We start from the raw sequence: 18,282 nt of genomic DNA, 5'->3' as shown, positions 1-18,282 counted from the left end.
TGTCTTGGTTTGGTAGCCAATTCATGACACAGTCATTCACTGATTTATAACTTTGCTGAAAAAGCTAGCTCGTGATGAGACCCCTTGCCTTTTGATTGAAACAATCTTGAGTCATTTCCCTGTTGTGGTATGCAGTATTGGCAAGGTGAGCAAGTTATAATATCTATGATTATGATAAGCCGGCTCATGATGAGACCTCTCACTCTTTAAGATAAAGTGTATCCTTGGATTGTTCCTCTCAAAGTTCTGATTTCCTTAGTAGGGAGGAAGTCATTGTTTCCTTAAGATAGCTCTAGACGACAATAATAGAGTTTTTGGAAATAGCTGTTCTACAGAGAATCTTTATTTTGTTATTGATACCTTTCATTGCACTGATATAAAACAATTTCTCACTAAAGGTTGTTTTCATCAAATTTTATGAAGTTGAAACTAGTATCATATCTAGGCTAGAGTTTTTAACTATATCTTTCAATAATAAAGATCAATTTTCCAAAATATTTTCTATTTATACAAGCGAAAGATCAAAATTTGAAAGAGAATTGGTTTCTTTTTCGTAAATTCCTATTGTAACCATTCACAACTGGTTTTATTATGAAAATAAAAACAACTACTCTACAAAAATAGAAGAATGTTCTTCTATGTAAAATATTTCTTAAGAATCTGACAATTAACAGGTAGAGAATCTCTTTTTCTTGTTAAATCTTGCAACATGAAGGTAGATGGACCTATGAATTATATGATTTGAAAAGGACCAAGCCATATTCTTTGAAATTGTGTATGTTTTCTGTTTTCTTCATGAGCTTTGTCCCATTTTAAAACTAGATCCCCCATCCGAAAATCTTTTCTGGATATCATATTGGAATAAAAAGAGGCCTTTACCAATGCTTGATGATGAGTGTGAGTTATTTTAGTCTGTTTTCGTTCTTCTAATTTAATTAATTCCAGCTACCTAAGTTGTAAACAGGAAGTTGGTACTTCATCAATATATTGGACCAAGGCTAAATATGGAATTGCCAGAAGTGTTGGAAGAACAACTTCTTTCCCATAAACTAAATTAAGGGGAGAAGTGTCGATAGAGGCTTTTTGTGTTATTCGATTTGCCCATAAGGCGTATATTAAAGACTTATGCCAATTTTTATGATTTTGGTCAATGGTTCACTTAATGATTCTAATTAAGTTCTTATTTGTATATTCAGCTAACCCATTTCCCTGCGGATAATAATTGGCCGAGTATTTAAGCTTGAAACCCCTTTTGAGTGAAACTTCAATAATTGCATTACCAGAAAAGTATGATACATTATCAAACATTAAAGTGGAAGGCAATCCAAACCTAGTGATTATGAACTGATCTATGAATTCAATGATATTTTCAGCATTAGCTGTCTTAAGTGGAACTTCTTCTACCCATTTAGTAAAGTAATCTGTCACTGTCAGGATATATCTATGCTGTTTAGAAGAGTGAGGAACGATCTCACCTATTATGTCCAATCCCCATTGATCGAAAGGTTGTTCGATGGTAACTGGTTGCAGTGGCAAGGATGGTTTCTTTTGTCTCCCAGCAGCAGTTTGACAGAATTGGCATTTACGTAGTTGTGTGCGTCTTTGAATAATGTGGGCTAGTAATAGCATGCGCGTAAGATCTTATGAGCAGGGTAGTGGTGTCTCCCACGTAGTGTCCGCCTGCTGGCCCATCATGGAGTTCCTGAAAGAATTTTTCAGCTTCAACTTTCTCAAGACATCTAAGAAGAACAAAATCATAATTTATTCTAAAAAGAACGTCATTCACAAGTTGATATTTCTTGGCTTTTAACCTCAGGGCTCTTTTCTTCGTATGATCGATGTTTGAAGGGGCATATCCATTCTTTAAATAATAAATAATATTAGCATATAATGACTCAACATTGTTTATGCTTACCTCATACAATTGTACTTCTTCAGATGGATTTTCGGGCATTAGCGATGGTCCTGCCATCATTTTACAAAAGCCTTGACCTTTTACAATATTTGTTGGTCTGATTTCAACATCATATTCCTGTAAGGCAGCAACCCAATTTTCCCTTTTCTCACCCACATCCTTCTGTACTAGAAGATTTTTTACTGCTAGAAATGGTACTATGATCTTGGTATGTGTTTTGAGTAAAAAAGGTCTGAAATTTTTAATTGCTTTAAAAACAGCATAAGCTTGTTTCTCCACATCTGAATAATTTAATTCAGCACCTTGTAAATTGGAATTGAAAAAAGCAATTGGGGCTTCTGCCTTTTCTTGATTTGCTTGAGTGAGTATCGCAACATATGATCTATCTGAGGCAAATGTATACAAAATAAAAGGATCAGAAAGATTTGGAGTTTCTAAAGATGGAGGATTGATAATTGCTTGTTTGATCAGATTGAATGCCTCATGTTCATCTTGGCCCCATTTAAAGTTTGCGTTCTTTTTAATCATGGCTTGTAAAGGAGACACGATTCTCGAAAAATCTGGCACAAATCTCTTTACAAAGTTAATCTGGCCAAGGAAAGATTGCATGACTTTCTTGTTGTGAGGTAGGGGAACTGTGGAAATTTCCTTGATTCTATCAGCATCAATGTGAATTCTATATTTTGACACAATGAATCCTAGAAGCTTTCCTTCACTTAATGCGAAAAATATTTCTTCGGGTTAAGCGAAATCCTACCTTAAACAATGTTGGAAGATTTGTTTTAAATCCCTGAGATGGTTGTTTCGTTTCTTGGAATAAATAGTAATATCATCCAAATAGATTACCACTGACTTATTAACTAACCCTTTGAATGCAATGTCCATGGCTCTTTGAAATGTGGCACCCGCGCTAATCAAACCAAACGACATCTTTCGATATGCGTATGTGCCCCACTTAGTTCTAAATGTCGTTTTTAATTGATCATCGGGATGTACCAGCACTTGGTTGTATCCTAAGAATCCATCCAAGAATGACATTAATTCTGATCCCGCAACCGCCTGCAGTATTTGTTCCATGGGGGGCAAAGGAAAGTTATCCTTTTGGTAGGCCTTGTTAAGGTTTCGAAAGTCAATGTAGATTCTAATATCTCCGTTTTTCTTTCTAACAGGTACCATATCAGAGACCCATTTAGAATGTCTAATGGGAAAGATTATTTTGGCTTTCAATAACTTCTTGAGTTCAGTTTTGATCTGATTTTCTAAATTTGGATGGATTTTTCTTAGCTTTTGTTGGACAGGTTTTTCATTATCAATCATTGGGATAGTATGTTGGATGATGGAGGTGTCGTATGTTTTGAGTTCACCGTAATTCCAAGAAAATACACTTCTGTGTTGTTTCAAGAGACGAATATATGCTAATTTCTCTTTAGGGGCTAGGCCAAGGCCTAGGTTGATATTCTGGGGTTTGGCATCAGTTCCTAGATTTACTAGTTCATAATTCAAAGTTGAACTTTGGAGTTTTGAATTGGTAGATATTTTGAATCGATCTTTCAAATCATAAAGGTCTTCTAATTTGATTATTGATTTAGGTATAGCATTGTTAGTACTATCCTGTTGCAATTGTTGGTCATGTTGGTCTTCGTCAATTATTTGATTTGTGTAGGATCCTTCAGATGTGGGAAAAATCATGATATCAGCATCATCGTTGAAAATCTTCCAATTGGTAATGTTATCAGGAATAGATGGTCTAAAATCAACTCAATTGAAAATCGGTCAGGGCTAAAATCTTCTGAAGGAATGAGCTTGGAAGCTACGTTGGCTAAGAGGTCTGCGATGCCATTATGGAGTCTAGGAATTGGGGAAATATTAAATGCTATAAAATGTTCAGTCAGATCTTGAACTAAAGACTGGTAATGCTTTAAATGACCTGATAAACAGTGTATAGTATTACGTACCTGTCTGATTACAATTTCAGAATCTCCGAAAACTTGCAAGTATTTGACGTCTAATCCGATTGCCTTGTACAACCCTTGGACTAGAGCTTCTTATTCTGCAGTATTGTTGGTGCACTCGAATTCGAGTCTACAAGTTAGCATGATTTTATCTCCCTCTGGGCTTACTAACACGCATCCTGCTCTTGCTGCTTTGTTAGACTTAGAACAATCAAAAAATAATTTCCAAAACAAAGATTTATTTACAGGACTATCTATAAAATTAGTGCATTTAGAACTATCTGTTTGAGAAAATTTTTCTACTTGAGATAAAACAAAATGTTCTAAGTAAGGTGAAGTATGAGCATTAAAATTTCCTAGGAAAGAATCTACTGAATAATTGCCTATGATGTTAGAATTATATGCTACTAGTTTGTTTTCTCCCTCAAGTTCTGTTACTATGTATTTCTGATGTCGTTCGCGCTCAACTTTTATTTGGTTTGGTTTACCATTATAAGGCAGCCACATGTGGGACCAGTTAGTTGCAAAGTATCCATGAAGTTTTTCTGACCAGTCTCTGCTAAGAATTAAGCCATAAAATTCAGGAATATCAGCAACTAAAATGTCAATAACTTGACATACCTTTTGGTTGTATGACAACCTTATGGTAACCTGATTTAACTCGCCAGTCACTTCGACTTGCGATCGATCTAATTGGACTATGCGTACATCGGATTTATGTGGTTGAATGTTCAATTTTGCGCAAGTTGTTCCTGGTAAAATATTCGATGAAGCTCCAGAATCAACTAAGCAATTATGCACATTTTTATTGAAAATTTCATAAGTAAGGAGAAATGGGGGAGTATGCGATCTCGATCTTCCTCCAATTAATGCGATATCATTTGGATCAACTTTATTCATCGCATTAGTTGGAGGTCTTCCCATATCATGGGAAGCTTGAGAGATTACAGCAGCTGGTAAAGGTGCAACTGGCAGAACATGTAATTCTTTCAAAAGTACTTTCTGCTGGTGTTTTAACTTGCTCAATTCAAAAAGAGTAATATTGGCCCTAGGCTTTTTCATATCTTCTACGATGTTATACTCCATTTAATCTGAAACGATTAGCATTTTATATGGAGTAGATATGTCTATTTGGATTGGGCTGGTTTGAGTTGCTCTAGCTGATGTTTTCTTGACTGCGACTTTATCCTTAGCCATCGAGCTTGTGCTCTTTGGCTTAGGTGTAGATTGAGGAGGATCAATTCGACTTCTGCTGCGAGTAGTAACCGAGAATGCCTCTTGATCTTCTTCATTTGGGAGGATGAAATCCCTCATGCCTTGTAACTCTACAACTTCTTCTTCATCGGTATGTTCTTCGGTAGTATTTTTCTCTTCTTCTTCTTCTGACTCAGCAAATGATATATCATTAGGGGGTTTGGAATCAGTTGAAGGATTTCTTTTAAAAGGCTTGTATGGATTTTTAGAAGAAGTTTCTGCCACTTGTTTCTTGATGTCGACCATTTCATTAGACATGGTCTTCAAAACTTTTTGTAATCCTTCTAGATCAAATGGATATTTGGGTTATTTTTTCTTGGGATCTTCTTTGAAAGACACCTTCTTAGACTTTCATTCTTCTATCGTGTTTTTCTTTCCTTGGGCCGTAATACGTTTCTCTACTGCTATCACTTCTTTCATATTTTCAACTAACGTTTTTTTGTTAGCCCTATCAACAAAGATTGCTAAGTTTGATGGTAAAGCAGTAATGTACCATTCACTTCGCACTTCTTCACTAGGCTGAGAAGCAGTAGGTATTTTGTTTAAAATTTTATTGAAACGTAAATTGAAATCTTTGATAGGTTCTCTGGACTCGGCCCTAAGGTTAGACAAGTCATTGATCAGTGTCGCTATAGACCTGTCATCACCAAACTTGGTCAAGAATTGTTCTTGGAAGATGTCCCAACTAGTAATAGATCCAGAAGGTAACAAGAAATACCATGATCCGGTTGTTCCTTGCAAAGTATAAGGAAAAAGTCGAACAACAACATCTTCATTAACAAATCCATTGAGATTTATGGATAGCATAAAGTTATTTATATGCTCTTCCGCTAGCATTCCTGCATCAGGGTTAAACTTAGGTAGCCATTTTTCAGGATGGATCGGTAACTGACTCAAGGGTGCAGGCATTAAGACTGCCCCTGGGTTATTCCATGGGGTTTGGACCATTGCTGAACGACTAACAGAGGAAAGTACAGAAGATGATCCCTGTGGTTGAGAAGATGAGGATATTATGACTCCAGATGGTTGAGAAGGAGTTGAGGAAGCTGCAATAGGCTACGATGATCTAAAGTAGAGGAGTGGATGGTTGACTTCGTGGTGAAGAGGTTGAGATGGATGATGACGATGAAAGAGTCTTGCTATCAGATCATTTAGGAGACCTTCTTGCTCTCTTCCTAGTAGGTAGGGGTAATTCGGTTAGCTGAACACCAAGCTTTTCGCTCTTTAACCTGGTAAGAGGAAGAGCGGGGTTATATTGCGAAGTCACGCTGTCTTGAGATTTATCAGACTTTTGAGGAGATATAGAAAATCGTTGAAGTTTGTGAATCAAAGATTCAACTTCAGGAGGTTCAATAGTAGATTGTTCTAAAATATCAGGGTTTGTAGCAGCGGTTGTTGCTCTAGCGACTTCTAACTCTGGATTTAAGGTTTTTGAATGCAATGGAGAAGTCAGGGGAGATGGTGAGGGTGATTTACTATCAAAATGGTATTTAAATTTGGATTTTCTTTCCATTCACAGTTCGGGGCCCTCCTTCTAGCACCAAATATGTTGAAGCCCCAAAAATCGGGTCTACAACAAGGGGGATACCCGCCCGGTCCGGACCTTGGTTGGTAGCTCCTTTTCCGTTCAATATAGTGTGTCCGACTGGGGGTATGGGACCGGGTTCCCAATTTATGTGTGTGTGTGGGAAAGATGGATATTTCTATTTCTAACAGTTTCTAGATGGAATACTTCTACTCTAATTCTAATCTAATAATAAAGAAATTATATTCTAATAAACAGAAATATGTAAATCTATGCTAACCCAGGGTGTAATCTTTCCTTTATGCGATCTAAAATGATTTCAAACAACAACTGGTAATAAAGATCATTCAGCTATTATGAGAAAAGAATTCAATAAAGATGAACCACTTCATATAAAAAGTTAGACGAAACAGTTGTGAAAAACATATCGCATAATGAGCTATTCATACACTAAGCATAAATAAATAGATATCACCGTACAAAAGTGCCAAATGGTAGCTCAAGCATTCATACATCAATATATAAATAACTGAACATGAAAATCACTTTAAAAAAAGGCAGAAATAGTTAAGAGATAGAAATACCATTTATAACTAGTCCTACTCATGAGCTTCAAGTGATAATGATTTATCTGTTCTTGATCAAATATCCACTAGGAGTACAAAAGTGCAACATCAGTAGCAGATATTAAATGCAAACATCAATAAATCTTGTTCCATTCATTCATCAAAACCTCCTGAGAGGGTACAGAATTGCATGTTTAGGGGATAAGTTTTTGATAAATTTCAGGACCCTTCTCTAAATGCATGAGAAGGGTTAAATACTACTAGCTAAATCTAAAAATAAATTATTACAAAAAGATAAGATTCCGTATAAATGACCGTCCTCTTTTCAGGAAAATAAAACAAAATTAAAACTAAAATTGAGTCTAAAATTACACTACTTATGTATTTGGTCCTTGAAATCGTACGCATGTAGCATCTATTTGAGAAGAGTCGGTTGGCCGACATCTGATTTTAGCTGAGATGAGAAAACAGAATCGACAAGAGCTGGTGCCATCTTTTCAGCCGCATTGATGATACCTTGAGAGTCATCCATTGGCTATGTGGCTTTACCAAGTACGCCCAGTGATAATCCCAGTTTAACCTGGTTAACCCTTGAATCGCTTCTGCCTTTTCTTTTGCATTTTGCTTCCAATCTGTCTGTAGTTGCTGTGCATTAGGTAAATATCCTGGAGCGGTCTCTGCGATCAAATTTTCCCTATGAAAATTTTCATTTACACAATCAATAATACTGCTTGCTGCCATGGCTGCTCCTTCTGTTGCTTGCTCTGCCTCCCTGATTTGCTCGTCCCATTTATTAAAGAGCATTTCTTTGTGGTTTTCATTAATTATTGGTGCACCTGCTCTTTTTCCCTCATCTGTTTCTTGCCAAGCCAAATATTCAGTCACCCGTTTGTCAATTAGATCATAGTCACTTCGTAAATATACCATTTGGTTAGTGGTTTTGTCACTTATTTCACAATAATAGCTCCACTGCGATATCTTTTGGCCCAACGCTTCCTGCTTCTGTAGTAATTGTTCATTCAAGGAATGGACTCTGTGATGAATTTTGTAAGTTTAGGAATGTCCTTGTGCATCTCCTGTAAATCCTGTAACTGCTTTCCTTTCTCATCCAAACTTTTCTGATATCCTATCTGCATTTGTTGGAAGTCCTGCTGTAACCTCTCAAGCTGTTTTTGTGCTTCATTGTTGGCGTTGGCTTGTTGCAACTGTTGTTGCAAAGCTTGTATCTGGTCTTCCTTTTCTTTTAGCAATTGTTGTACCTCAGATTCTTTATCAATAGTTGCAAAGGCATATGCTCTTGCGATCTAAGATAGTTTGGTGAGATTCTCAGTAGGATTGCTAGTGGGATCTTGCCACAGGACATCTAATTGTTCTACGTCTTCAGGGAGCACGTTTTCCAATTTCCTTATCTTCCTCTGTCTTATTACTACTGCTTCGTGCTGTGGGATATAAAATATATCAAGGGGAGGAATTTCTTCTATTTTGAGCATAAGCTCAGAGGATGGCGCAATAGGGATATGCTCTATATCTGAGACATTGCTAACTGTTCTTATGACTACTTCTTTTGTTACCTGTGCATCGCTCACAGGTGTTTTTATGGTTTTCCCTTCAAGATTGGTCAGGTCATTGAAGGTTTCCCATTCTTTATCTAATTCGGTTGTGACTGATGGCCGCTGAACAATGAGAGGGGGAGGATCTCTTTGTGGGGAGATAAAAACCTATTGTTGTAGAAGTTCGGTTGACTGGGCAGTATCTTTTACTGACCCTTTGCTCTTATCCTGTTCACTTACGGATCTTTTAGAATGTTCAGATGTTTCTTTTCTAGACTTGGATTTAGATCCGTTAGTGCCTGAACTTCCACTGAGACTAACGCTTGGAGTTGGTTCCCTTGTGGGTCTTAGGCGTAGTTTCTTCAAAGGAACACTTGGCTAAGCTTCCTTCCCTGTATATTTTGAACTTTTGAAATTCTTTTGGAGAGAATTGCAATTGGGTTGCATGCAGAATTTATCAAGTGTGCTTTCCTGTTGGAATATATCATCGAATAAATCCTTTTCTCCAGAGAACACCTTTATCTTGACTGCAGTAGTGAAATTCTTGGAAACATCATTAGGGTCAAATGGTCTTCCCGAAAATTTGAATAATTGTAAACACATTATATTATTTACTTCTGTGAATGCATGGCCTACATAAAAGAGTGAAAAGGCCCCACAGGCTACAGGAAACTGTGGCCATATAGCCTTCTTTTTGTCCTTCAAATATTTAGTTAGACCGCCTTCCCCACAGGTTTGATAGGCAATCTCTCGAGCTAACAGTTTATCAGGGATATACAAAGGTTGGACATGAGGGGAAGAAAAACTTCCAAATACCTTGACATAAGTAAACAATTCTTCCCCGAACCATCTTGCAATAGGGAGGATGTCTACCACTGCTTCAGGAGAGCATCTCAGAGCGTATTTATCATACAACATTCTATACAAGGGTAGCATAATTCCACGACAAATCTGGTAGAAGTACGAAGTGAACATAGAGTCCCATAATTCTTTATGATAGACATGAATAGGTAAGGGGTCTTGAGTTGTCCACTTCCAACCCATTACAGGAAACTTAAAAAAATAACATATCGCATCCATTACATACGTCGATAGGTAAAAAGGAGGATAGATTCTTTGAGAGACAGTTCTTTTAGATCAGTAACTTACAATGGCTGTGAATAAATTTTCAGATAAGATTTTGGACCAATCTACAATAATGGAATTTGTGGGGGCGTCCAATAACGGTAGCCATTCAGAAAAAAATTTATTGATATCTGGCATTCCAAACAATCTACAGAGCATGGATGCAGCAAAGCAATATGGGGAGGTGAGAGAACCAGTACTGTACATACCATGTTTATCTTTCTTCAGTGGTTCATCCCTCCTAGACAAGTCTTTGGTGATTTCTGCGAGGTCCTGAATTTCTTTTGAAAATTTCTCCATAAACTACTTGTTATAAGTTTCCTGTGGTTCCGGTAAATGATACATGAGCCTTAAATCCTGTGTAGCGAATGAGCCGATAAGTCCTTGACCCTGAGTTTTAAACTGTCTGTTTCTAATATCTGCACTGTCTAGTATCCACTTCACCATGTCTGTGTATGGGAGAATCTTGGGTCTTGCTGCTATCAGATGTAAGAATGAGCAGGCTAGCTCTATAAGGGATGCTTCAGAAGAATCATTTGAGCCTATAGTAGAAACTACTTCCATTACTCTGGGATTCTCCTCTTCAAGCAGATTATACATGTCTTCCCACGTAGCAATTCCTGCATCTCTGTTACATGCCGTGCCTGTATACAAGGGCGCCATTTATTTTTCTTCTGAGCTCGGGGCTTTGCTTTTCTTTCCCATTTTAACCTGCGTATTGCTTTGTATCAGCGTCTATTCTCCGTTCCTGCAATTCACAAGTGAAGTGAAAATGAATGATAAGGAAGGGTGATGGGAAAGTTTTAAATGGCGTAGACGCATAAAGTATACCACCTTACGTGAGATGATTCTTCGATAATAATGCACCCATATTCCATTAATAACTGGCAACTAACTCATTTATTAGCATTGATGCGCATAACCATGTGTTAGCTTAAGGAAAATACTTTTCTTGAATAACGCGCTCGAAAGATCTGCGATGGAGCGTTTTGTGATTTGCTTCGTAATATCGCAAATCACAGCATCCCGAAATGATAATATCTCAAAATCATAACATCACAAAGTTGGTCGCTCATGATATCGCATTATCGCATTGTCGTTGTATCGCGAGATCGCAATATCGTAATATCGCAGATCGAAGGAATGTTATGTATGACAATCTTTGTTAACCTGTTTTCTGTGAAATGCGATTTTGTGATCGCCGTCATCGCATATTGGCAAATTAAAGCGTTTCGTTGTAAATTGTGTAGTATGTGATGCGATATTTCATTATCGCACATCGCAATCTCGCAATGTTTAAAATTTAGCTCATAAGGAGGTATCCCGTTATCTTTTTCCCGATGTGATATTCCTAAGGAAAGATTTGTGTCTTACCTTATCATAAAACTTATATTATTGGATTTTAGAAGGGGGGATTCCTAAGTTTATGATGGTAATTTTATTTGAAGAAGGAAATTTAAACACTAATTTGATTTTAATTTTTTTTAACTAAGGGTCCCCACTTATTTAGTATTAAGAATAACACTAAATAAGAAGGGGGGTTGTTGCTGGCCACAACATAACCTAAGAGAAGTAGTGGTTATTCTCAAGGACAAGGCTTATCATCATCTATTTCCAGGCATTCACAATTTAGTCATTTTAATCCTCAAAGTGTTCATTCCTCTTCATCATAGATGTGCATCTGTCGTTACTCACTGGTTTGAATGTCCCACAATATTTTAGATCTGCAACAATATTGATGGAACGCCAGGGTGATGGGTTGGTAGGTGTACCATTTGGGTCACTACAAGCAATTGCTGCTCAAAGTGATGGACACAAAAAAATAATGACTGATATTTTTAGTATGTACCTTACTAAGAGTTTTTAATGAAGATTAGTTTTAGAGACAATGACTAGTATATTAATGGAATTTTTTATGTAGTTCTTCAATCTCTGAGGTGGATAGAATTGTAGATTTGTCTCTTGATGAAATGTTCTATCTATAGAGATCATTGCTTGTAAAAGCAACCTGGGTTGTGGGATCTCTAGGGAAAATTGGATTTCTCCCAACATAGTGAAGGAGGCCCAACATAGCATAAAGTTTCTGAATCCCTGTGAAGACAAATATCAATTATGAAATTTGGTTCAATCCTTAAAAGATAATCCTTAAAAAAATCACTTGTTTGTATGAATTATGAAATCACTTGTTTGTATCCAATCTCTGTTTATGGAAAATGTTTATGCTCCTTACATTGGAATTGTGTGTGGTTCATGCTTGTTCCAAATTAGAAATTTTAGGAAACTGCCATCAAATCACTACAATTAGCTTGATTGATCTCTTTGTGATAGTGTAAGACTCTCCAAATTTATTTCAAATCAGTGTTTTTCATAGAAATTCCGACGTTGATTCTTGTAATATTGTGTGCAAAAGAGTTTCTGAGGACTTGTTATGAACACGAGTTTTCCAGTATGAGAAGTTGGCCTTAATTCTATTAAAATAGGAGACAATCCTTGTAGCCTTTGACCATTCAAACTGAATTGAGCTATAGGGAAAATTAATAGCTTAACATAAGATGACTGACTGAAAGAAACATTGATCCCCTCCAGAAATTAGAGAAATTATAAGCTATTAAACCACTAACAAAATTTCCAAGAAAAAAGCTAGAGTTTGAGGACATGCCTTGCCATGTTTCTGGAATTGGAATGTAAGGAAGAATTTGCAAACATTTGAGAGGGTTAGTTTCCTGTTGGAAATAATACTGAGAGGGGGGGGTGAATCAGTATTATCAGATCAATAAAGCTTTTTCAATGCTCATAAACATATACGCTACTTCAGTTAAGTGAACCAGCGTGTACACGCTATTGTGTCTAAAGAAACCAGCTTATAACCATAAATCTTATAATTCAGTTAGTTTATCTTCAGTTAAATGCATCAGGACATTATTCATCATATTAAGAGTAAACAGATGCAGTATAGCAGAACAGATCATCACACAAAAGCCACACACATGAACACCATGATATAAGGTGGAAACCCAATGTGGGTGAAAACCACCTGCTGCAAGTCGTCTCTATCTTTCTTTAATAAGAACTTCAGTTTACAATCTTTTGTACTGGTGCAGCCTTATACCAGTATGCATGCTACAACCTGCAGAAGGCTTCAACCTTCTCTCGTTCTCCAAACTTCCTTGGAAGGGAGCTCCAACCCCCTTTGCTCTTGTACTAGCTAAGATACTAGTACGTAGGTGCTGGCCTACAATCTTCTTTTCTTCAGGTACCACTTTTCATCAATTTTCAGACTGGATACTCCTAAAGCACAACATTACAATCTGAAGACCATGATTCATTCATAAATCATTGAAGCATAAAACAACCAAAACTAGCATCATCAATCTTTGAGTCACTGAACCACTGAAACCCTGTCAAACCCAGTCACCAGAACACAGAGTAGACTACAGAACTCTGCAATAACAGTCAGATCCAAATGCAACCCAAAAATAAAGCTCCAAAAGATATACGCTACTAAAATGAAGGAAACCCGCGTATACACGCGGTTTTACCGAAGACAACCTGCGTACAGATCTAAAAATAATTTTTCATAACTTGCAGCTGTACCAGATTTCAGTTATACCGAGAACATAACATTGCGTCAGTATGCAGATCTAGAAATACGCATAATCAACCATATAAAGATAGTTCATTTCAAATCATTTGATCCCGATCTCTCCTTAGATCTTGTTCTCCATCAACCGGTGAGATCTCTCCTTAGCTCATATCAAGCAATGCATCATCAACCCATAACCTGCATACTGGATCTAATACTTCATCAGATATTCAAGACATTTTTTGGATACTCTTGCCTAATGATCTTCTTCTCCTTATATAGCCTTAGGCCTTGCTCAATACCACGAGCCAAAACCATAGAAATCCAATACCCTTAACTTCAAAACTAGGGATCAACACGTCCGTCGAGACACCAAGGTCCAAAACCATAGGCACAACTTCCAAGGAATAACCGCCATGGACCAAAGATACGTTTTCCACATACACGCGCTTTTACTGAAGCCAACCAGCGTGTACACGCGACTTGGTATATAGCGAACCTGCGTATACGCGACTTGGTATATAGTGAACCTGCTTGTATACACGACTTGGTATATAGTGAACCAGCGTGTATATATTTTTCTTCATACATGTAGATTGATCATCAATTCCTTGCTGCTATCCTTCTGCACTATGATTTGTTATCAATGTGATTTGCCATCAAGGACAATACTTGTCTCATAATGCCAACAATCTCCCCCTTTAGACTTGATGGCAACAACAACAAATCAAACCACTCTCCCCCTTTGTCATCAAGGGCAAAGGGCTGTGCTCCCCCTGAGTACATGCTGATATCTTTGCTTGGCTGTAACATGCTCCCCCTGACTGTAGGCAAGATCTGCAAAAGATGTTCTTTAAAAGAACCAAGACTGATATATCATAAGGGACCTTCCTATCACCAAAAGACTCAATACATACATCCATGCTCCCAACCAAGAGGGGATACATTAGAAGCAACCAATTATATTACATCATTCATCCCAGGCATAGTGGGGAAACCAACATAGGCCGTTACATGACCTTGACACCATAAAAGAGATATCACAGAAGAGATACATGACATAGAGACAACAAATCTAGACCAAGACTTATGAAAGTCACCAGCAGCATCTGATACACATCTTTTAGATCAGCAACCAAGATTTCCTTCTGAGCTCCTTCTCCTGAAACCAACAACAGTTGTGTACTAGAACCAAAAGCATCTAAATGCCAACAATGCTTTATGAGAATTTAGGTTGCTCCGCCTGAACGTGTGCCTGCTGCACCCCCTGAAACTGTGCCTGAAGAATTCTGGCATACCCATCTCAGACCTTCTCCAAGAGGAGTCTGCCCTTGCTGTTCAGAACTCCATATACGCGACTTCTCCTGCATAAAACAACGTATGCACGCGGATATGATTTATGCAACACGCGTACAACATACACGTGACTTTCCCAGCATAAATCGGCGTATATACGCGGATATTCCTTACGTAACTTGCATATACCAACTTTTCTGTAGAACAGACAAGCTTCAACAGCAGGATGAAGCATCAACTACTCCCAGTTTTTGTCTGAAATATTCAAAAGTTTCCCTGGGCAGTGGTTTTGTGAGAATATCAGCAACTTGTTCCTTAGAAGGAACATACTCCAACTTGACCTTCTGCTGAAGCACTTGTTCCCGAAGAAAATGGTACTTGATTGGCATATGCTTGGTCTTTGAGTGCATGAATGGATTCTTTGAAATGCTGATTGCACTTGTATTATCACATAAGATAGAGACTGGTGGAGTGCAAGTGATTTGAAAATCCTGCAAGGTCTGCATCATCCAAAGAAGTTGTGTGCAACAAGATACCGCAGCCACATATTCTACTTCAGCTGTAGATAAGGCAATCAAACTCTGTTTCTTGCTGAACCAAGATACTAATCTGGAACCCATGAAGAAAGCACCACCACTTGTGCTTTTTCTATCATCCACACTTCCGGCCCAATTTGCATCTGTGTAAGCATGAAGAGTGAGATCTGTATCTCTAGGATACCATAAGCCATAGTTTTGGGTCCCTTGAAGATACTTGAAGATTCTTTTGACTGCCTGAAGATGAGTTTCCTTTGGGTTGGCTTGAAATCTTCCAACAATTCCTACTGCATGCATAATATCTAGTCGGGTACCTGTCAAATAAAGCAAACTCCCAATCATGGATCTATAAGTGGGTTGGTGAACTGCTGCTGATTCGTCATTTGCACTGAGACTGCATCCTGTAACCATGGGGGTACAAAATGGCTTTGAATCTTCCATGCCATACTTCTTCAAGATCTACTTGAGGTACTTGGTTTGAGACAAGAAAATACCTCCTTCATTTTGTTGGATTTGCAATCCAAGAAAGTATGTCAATTCTCCAAGTAATGACATTTCAAATTCTTTCTGCATAACCAAGGAAAAGTTCTGACTCATAGCCTCTTCATTGCTACCGAAGATAATATCATCTACATACACAACAAGTATTAGCAATCTGTTATTTTCAACTTTCATATAGAGATTGCTATCTGCTGATCCTTTTGAAAAACCTTGTTTGTGAAGATATTTGTCCAACCGATAGTACCAAGCCCTTGGAGCTTGTTTGAGACCATAGAGAGCCTTTTTCAATCTGCATACAAGGTTTGGATCGTTCCTAAGAATGAAACCATCTGGCTGCTCAATATATACTTCTTCTTCTAAGTCTCCATTCAGAAAGGTTGATTTCATGTCCATTTGGAATACCTTGAAGTTTTGAAAGCTTGAGAGAGCAAGGAACATTCGGATGGCCTCAAGTCTTGCAACAGGAGCAAAGGTCTCTTCAAAATCTATTCCTTCTTGCTGCGCATACCCTTTACAAACAAGTCTGGCCTTGTTTCTAATTACTTCTCCATTTTCATTCAATTTATTTTTGAAGACCCATTTAGTCCCTATGACATTTTTATCTTTTGGTCTAGGAACCAATTCCCAAGTATTGTTCTTTTCGATCTGCTCAAGTTCTTCATCCATTGCTTTGACCCAACATTCATCTTTTCATGCCTCTTTCACATTTTGTGGTTCAGTGGAAGAGAGTAATGCCAAATAGCTTGAAGCTTCTGCAATTCTTCTTCTTGTTTGTATTCCTGCTTCTTCCTGCCCCACAATCTGAGATTTTGGATGATTCTTTTGAACATATCTGGAAGGAGTCTTCTCTTCTATTCTTGTCTGCTCCTCTGGTTCTTCTTGAGGTTCTTCTTATTCTTGAGGTTCTTCTTCTTCATCATTCTGCCTTTGAGGGTAGCCTTCATCTTCTTCAATGTCTTCATGATGAACTTGCCTAGGAATATATCCCTTCTCATCAACCACTACATCAATGATGTCGACAATTCTGCCAAGTCTTTTGTTGTAGCACTTGTAAGCTTTGCTATGTGGAGAATAACCAAGAAGAATGCCTTCATCTGCTCTTGGTTCAAGTTTTCCAAGTTGCTCATCAGTATTCTTAACATAACATTTGCTCCCAAAGATTTTGAAATGCTTTACTGAAGGAGTCTCACCACTCCAGAGCTCATGAGGTGTTTGAGTGCTGTTTACTCGGACATTTGTTTTGTTAAGAATAATAACCGTAGCATGTGCAGCCTCTCCCCAGAAAGTTGCGGGAGTAACTGATTCATCAAGCATAGCACGAGCCATTTGTTGGATTGTTTTGTTCATTCTTTCCACAACCCCATTTTGCTGAGGAGTTCTAGCTGTAGAGAATTCTCTTCTTATCCCATGTTCTTCACAGAAATCAAAAAATTCGTTTGAGGTAAACTCCCCACCTCTGTCAGATCTGAGGCACTTAATTTTGTGTCCTGATTCATTTTCAACCAAGACTTTGAAGGATTTGAATTTTTCGAATGCTTCATCCTTGTGCTTCATAAGCCCTAACCGGACAAACCTGGAGAAATCGTCAATGAATAATATCAAATATTCTTCTCCTCGAGGTGTCCTTTTCCTAAATGGACCACATACATCTGTATGGACTAGCTCAAGAGGTATGCTGGCTGATCCTTCCTTCTCTGGAAAGTTAGTTCTGGTTTGCTTTCCAAACTGACAAGATTTGCATATAGTGTTGTCTGGAATTTTGATATCTGGAAGACCACGAACTGCCTGATATTTGCATGCTTTCCTTATTTGTGAAAAGCGTAGATGCCCCAACCTTTGATACCATAGCCAGTGTTCATCATCCTTGCTCAAATAGCATTGTTGTGGTCCTTCTTCAAATATGTATAGATTATTTGGAGTCCTTCTTCCTTTGATCACTGTTTTACCTGTATCAAGGTCACGAACACGACATCCATTTGATTTGAATATTACTTCTGTTCCTTGATCACACATCTGACTAACACTCAGAAGATTATGCTTCAATCCATCAACATACAAAACATTTCCAGCTTTGACCTTCTCTTTCAATGGAGCAAAACCTTTTCCTTTTATGGCTGTAGAGATATCGTTTCCAAAAGAAACTTTCTTCCCCTTTTCTAATGCGGTATATGACTCAAGCTTTTCTTTGTCCCCTGCCATATGCTTCGAACATCCGCTGTCAATATACCATAGACTTTCTTGACCTTCTGCATAAAAGGCTATCCCACATCTTTCTGGTTGCGGTTCCTTTATTCTCCATGTTCTGACATTTGAGGTTTGTTCCTTCTGAGTTGTCTTCCGGAACCTGCTCCTGCATTCAGAGTCTTCATGACCAAATTTATTACAAATAGAGCATTCAACTTCATTTTCAAGAACCGAAAAGTTGTTATAGGTCCTTTTCATGGTTCCAGTCATTCTCCCTTGCTTTTGAGCTTCTCTA

Source organism: Pinus tabuliformis, chromosome 2_1 (assembly GCF_031772625.1).
Source record: "Pinus tabuliformis cultivar Carrire ecotype Pingquan chromosome 2_1, CPIR1, whole genome shotgun sequence".
Taxonomy (NCBI): domain Eukaryota; kingdom Viridiplantae; phylum Streptophyta; class Pinopsida; order Pinales; family Pinaceae; genus Pinus; species Pinus tabuliformis.
The sequence above is the reverse complement of the archived record's forward strand: the minus strand, read 5'-3'. Positions refer to the sequence as shown.